The following is a 6,057-nucleotide window of genomic DNA, read 5'->3' as shown; positions in this document are numbered from 1 at the left end:
AGATTTTTCTGAAAATTTCTTTGAAACATTAGGTTTTGACTCTTTCGAAATCTTTTGAGAGTTTTTCACTTTGTAAACAAATTTTGGTGATTTTGAATCGAACCCTCTTTTCTTTATTTGATTTAAAATCTTCTTTTTGTCTGAAAAACTTTCTGAACTTATATACTGAAATAGTTTTGATTTCTCATGTTTCAATTTTTGAGATTCAATTGTTTGCCAAAAGATTTTCTTTCTTGCTTGTCTTTTTGAAATGTTATTTTCTTTTGACAGTTTGACAATTTGTTCCTTGAATTCCTTAGTATTAAGTTTTAATCTTTGTTTAATTTCCTCAACCAAAGGCTTAATAACTTCATTTTAAACTTTAGATTTTTCAACCCATTTTCTCTTTGGTTTTTGTCTTTGAAAAACATATGAATTCTTGGTTAGGTTGTTTTCAGTTGTGCTTTGATTTGCGAAGAACCCTTCTTCCGATGATTCTATGTTGTCTTGTTCCACCATTTCCTTGAATTCCGATTTGATATTTTCAGCATTTCCAGTTGTTACAAAGACTTGGTTCGGAAAAATAACATCATCAGAACACTTGAAGATTGAGTAAATCACAGTATTCGTTTCTAGGAAATCAGCCATTTTCTCAGTTAGCACTTTTTCGAACTGTTGTGTATCTCCATACACTTGATCAACAACTATACGAGGAATTTCTTCTTCCTTTACAACTTTCTTTTCCATCATTTGTTTCTCTTCTTTTTCATCATCACTATCATCGGTTTGACTGTCTTTGACTTCTACAAAGTTCTCATCACAAACTTTCGAAGTAGATGGTTCATCAGTGTCAAACTCAACCAACAATTCCTTAACTTTTTCTTTTCCTTTGAATGATGATGCAACATTTATAATAGTCAACTTAGAACAATCAACATCCTCAAGATCACTAATTTCACTAATGTTAACAGAATTATCCTCAATATCAGCAAAATTAGATTGACAATCAGATGTTGAATACTCAGTCTTTTTCAAGATGTTAACTTGTTCAGACTTAGTCAAAGTTTCATTTACAGTGTTAACCAATTCATTTGAATCAAGATATTCATCTACTTTAACTATTCCATATTTATATCTATCATCTGGAACTTTGTTAAAATCAGCAATTTCTTTTTCACAATCATACGAAATATTATCTACTGTAGCTCTTTCGTAAGCTAAAAAAGGCAGTAATTTTCTATGTTGTTCTTTGCTGATTTCGCATGAATGATGTAGTTCTGTCAATTTTCCATACAATCTTTTAGCCGAATTACAATAAATATTCCTCTGGGCTAACAACAGTTTTGAATCACTTGACAAGTTATCTCTATCAACCATGATATTAGTTATTTGAAGTTCTAAACAATCTATCTTAGCAATTTTCGAATCTAGTTTCTTCTGTGTCTCTAACAACTGATCAGACAGCTTCTTAGCCTCATTGCTAGCAGATACCACAATTGAATCAAAATAAGTAACAGTTTCATCAAAGAAGATTAATTCATAATTATAAGCATGTACTGGAATATTAAAAGATTCAAGAATGTTACGTACCTTTGTAGTCATTGGGGATTTGTCAGCAGCTTTCGATATGAAGCATCTCCCATGAACTTCGCATGCTTCTTCATCTGATTCTTCCTCCAACTTCGCATACATTGCTCCATAGGTCGGATGTCTCATTTCTTCATCATCTGATCCATATGACCAAATTTGATAAGTTCCATCTTCGTCTTGTTCACCATGAGCAACTAATCAGAGATTCTTTGTCTTCGAACGCAGCTCCTCTAACTTTTCCACATAATACGCTTCATCCTTCGTCTTATTCGTCTTCTCATGTCTTTTCTTTAACATGCAATCATTAGCTAAATGATTAGCCCCGTTGCAATAGTGACAATCAATTCCAGCAACTCCTTGCAGTTTCTTCTTAGTTTTTCCTTCAACAAACTTCGTATCTTTCTTTTCTTCCTTCTTCTTCTCATCCCCAACAATTTTAGTCACATTATTTCCTTTACTTTCAGAAGACTTTGCCTTCAGATTGAACGGCTTTTTAAAGAACTTTTTCACACAATTGTTAGAATAAAAAGCAATTGCCTCATCATCAAAATTCATGATGAATCCTTCGTCTTCATCAGAAACTTCTTTCTCTGCTTCTCTTTCAGAAACCTTCGAAACCAAAGCTAGTGGACCTCCCAAACTTAAATTTGATTCTTCTGCAATTTCATTAACCTCACTTTCATGTGACTTTAGCTGATTGTACAAGTCATTCAAAGTTGACGTATCAAAACTCTGTTGATTTTTAACCATCATGCTCACACTACACCATTCCTTTCGAAGACCCATAACAAATATAAGATTGAATTCCATGGCTGATCTGGTGATTCCATATCGATTGCATCGATAGATTAGTTCATTAAGATGATCATAATAAACCTCAATTGTTTCACCATCTTTCTGTCTGAAGTCCTTAAGTTCCACCAAACATTGTTTTACAGAATTAACTTTTGTCTTTTCACTCCCCTGAAATTTTTCCTTGAGATTGTTCCAAATCTCCTTTTCTGTTGTACAACTCCTTACGTAGTTGTAAACAACAAGAGGCAAAGCTCCTCTTAGCTCTCTCATGCATATCTTCTCCAGTTTTTTAAGACGATCAGATTGATTCTCTACCTCGGAATTTCCAGAAGATGCACCAATTAGTTGAACATTTGATGGTGGATTGCGATCACCAGAAATGCAGTTCCACAACTCTTCATCCAAACCATTAAGATAATCCTGCATACGATCAGCCCATTGATCGTAATACTCAGGACTTAGCATAGGAATTTTAGTGGATGAACCTAAAAGTTGAGAGAATGAAGTCATGGAATTAAGATTGAAAGACGCCATTGATTTACGGAAGAAAACCTTAAGAATTTTAGCAAAAAACTTTTAGAATTTTGACAACAAACTATATGATTCAAATCTGAATCATTAGTAGAACACTCGACTCAATGATTCAAGTGCATAATCTAATCACAAACTTAGATCCAGTGAATTTTTCTCTTTCAAAAAGCGCGGAACTTCTTAAACCAAAATTTTGATTTAAAAACTTTTTGAAAAGATGAAAATCAGATCAGAGTAATGATTCCCGCTCTGATACCAATTGATGAATCAAGGAATCGAATATGTAATCAATCAGAATTTAATATGATCAAAAAGGAAGTATGCGAGATTTGAACACCGATGTAAATATGATTTCTGGTTCAGCTCTATTACGCTCTCAAGTTTTACAGAGTACAAGATAAAGTTCTGTAAAAGTCTCACCTAACTCTAGTAAACACTCCTATTTATAGGAGAGGAAAGCGTACAAAAAATATTCTAAGGACTAAGCATTAAGCTTCAAATACAATGCCTTAGAAAAATACATTACATACAATACGAAGACTAGTACATACGAAGACATGAAATACTTCGACTAATTACAACAAAATACATCCTTATAGTGTGGCAGGGGTCATTCTGGGGTTTGTCGAGCAGGAGGTGGTTGCCAGAAATGTGGCAAGGAGGGGCACTATGCCAGGGACTGTCGCCAATCCGCCCCTCCAGCAGATATGAGGATTTGTTACCATTTTCTTCAGGTTGGTCACGTGAAGACCACCTGTCCTCAGCTCGTCGCCAAGTTGGTGCAGGGATCCCCACAGGCTACTTTGAGGATTGGGGATGGGAGGCCAGTCAAGGTGGAGCCTCCGAAGGCTCAGGGACACACCTTCCAGCTCACGGCCTAGGAGGCCAACGGAGCATCGGATGTGGTTGCTGGTAAGTTTCTATTTTCTGTTTCAGTTATTGTATCTGTGTTATGCTTACGGTTGTACCTGTTTTTAGGTACGTTTTTAGTAAACTCTTTTCCTGCATTGGTTTTATTCGACTCGGGGGCGAGTCGGTCGTTTGTATCTCATACTTTCAGTAGAGAGTTCAATGTGTTGATAGATGAGATTGAGTGTCCGTTGCGATTTTTGATCACCAACAAGCACGAGGTTTCTGCTTCTTCGGTTTACCGGGGATGCGAGTTGGAGATTTTCGGGGTATCCTTCCCGATAGATTTGATTCCTATTCCCATGGGGGAAGTATGTGTGATCGTAGGAATGGATTGGCTCAGTCGGTTTGGCGCCATGATCGACTGTGAGGGACAGCGAGTGGTAGTTCGAACCCCAAGTGGGGGAAAACTGGTGGTGTATGGTGAAGGCACCAGAGTGGGAGCAGGGTTTTGTTCATCCGCCAGAGCTCGGCAGTTCATTCAGCACTGGTGTGCCGGTTATCTAGTGTATATGATGGATACGCAGATTAGGGATCATGCTTCAGTTTCATAGGTTCCATTGGTTAGAGAGTTTGTTGATGTGTTTCCAGAGGAGTTACCTGGAGTGCCTCCGGAGAGGCAGGTAGAGTTCAGGATTGATCTAGTGTCGAGTGCGGCTCCTATCGCTAAGGCGTCGTACCGTCTGGCACCGCCAGAGATGCATGAGTTGGCATCTTAGTTGCAGGAGCTGCTGGGTAAGCAGTTTATTCGCTCGAGTAGTTCTCCTTGGGGAGCACCAATCCTCTTCGTCAGGAAGAAGGATGGTTCGCACAGGATGTGCATTGACTATAGGAAGTTAACCAAGTTAACGGTGAAGAACCGTTATCCACTCCCGAGGATAGATGATCTTTTCGATTAGCTGCAGGGTGCATCTTGGTTTTCCAAGATCGATTTGAGATCTGGTTATCACCAGGTCAGGGTGAGGGAGGAAGACGTGGAGAATACCGCATTTTGGACTCGTTATGGTCATTACGAGTTCATGGTGATGTCATTTAGGCTCGCCAACGCGCCAATAGTGTTCATGGATTTGATGAACCGAGTCTGCAGACCGATGCTCGATTGCTCGGTCATTGTGTTCATAGACGATATCATGGTGTATTCCAAGACCCGAGAGCAGCACGAGGAGCACCTCAGGGATCTGTTGGAGGTTCTGCGGTGAGAATGGCTATATGCCAAGTTCTCGAAGTGTGAGTTTTGGTTACGAGAGGTCCAGTTCCTCGGACATCTCATTAACCAGGAGGGGATTTTGGTCGACCCGGCTAAAGTCGAGGTGGTTATGCAGTGGGAGATTCCGAAATCTCCCTCAGACATCAGGAGTTTCTTGGGATTATAAGGGTACTACCAGAGATTCATTCGAGATTTCTCTAAGATTGAAGTACCCCTCACTCGTTTAACGAGGAAGAGGGTGGATTTCCGGTGGGGCCCCGAGCAGCAGAGGGTGTTTGATACCCTCCGGCGGTGTTTATGTGAGGCGCCAGTGTTGATGCTCCCCGAGGGAGTTGAGGATTTTGTAGTATTTTGTGATGCGTCCATCACAGGCTTGGGGACAGTCCTCATGCAGAGGGGACGAGTGATAGCCTATGCATCGCGGCAGTTGAAGCCGCATGAGACGAGATACCCTACACACGATCTTGAGTTGGGAGCGGTGGTATTCGCTCTCAAGATTTGGAGGCATTATCTCTACGGTGTCCGTTGCACTATATACACGGATCACAAGAGTTTGAGACACATCATGGATTAGCCGAACCTGAACATGAGGCAGCGTAGGTGGCTGGATGTAGTCAAGAGCTATGATTGTGAGATCCTTTACCATCCTGGTAAAGCGAATGTGGTTGCAGATGCTTTGAGCCGCAAGTCAGCTGGGTCTCTTACCCCAGCAAGGTGTATGAGGATAACGGTGGTTTCCCCACTCGTGAGCTTGATTAGGGATGCTTAGGTTGAGGGCATGAAGTCAAAGAACTGAAAGTTGGAGAGGATCAAGGGTGAGAGCGCCCAGTTTGTTCAGGATAGTCGCAGATTATTGACCCGAATCGGTCAGGTTTGGGTTCCGATGTCCGGAGGGGTCCGGCAGACAGTGATGGAGGAGGCTCATAAGTCTCACTTTTCTATACACCCGGGTCCACCAAGATGTATCGCGATCTGAGTTTGAGTTACCGGTGGCCTGGTATGAAGCGAGAAATCGCTTGGTGTGTTGAGAGGTGTTTGACCTGTAG

The sequence above is a fragment of the Lactuca serriola genome, chromosome 2 (genome assembly GCF_051521515.1).
Source record: "Lactuca serriola cultivar US96UC23 chromosome 2, Lser_US96UC23_V15, whole genome shotgun sequence".
Classification (NCBI taxonomy): domain Eukaryota; kingdom Viridiplantae; phylum Streptophyta; class Magnoliopsida; order Asterales; family Asteraceae; genus Lactuca; species Lactuca serriola.
This window is presented reverse-complemented; position numbering follows the sequence as displayed.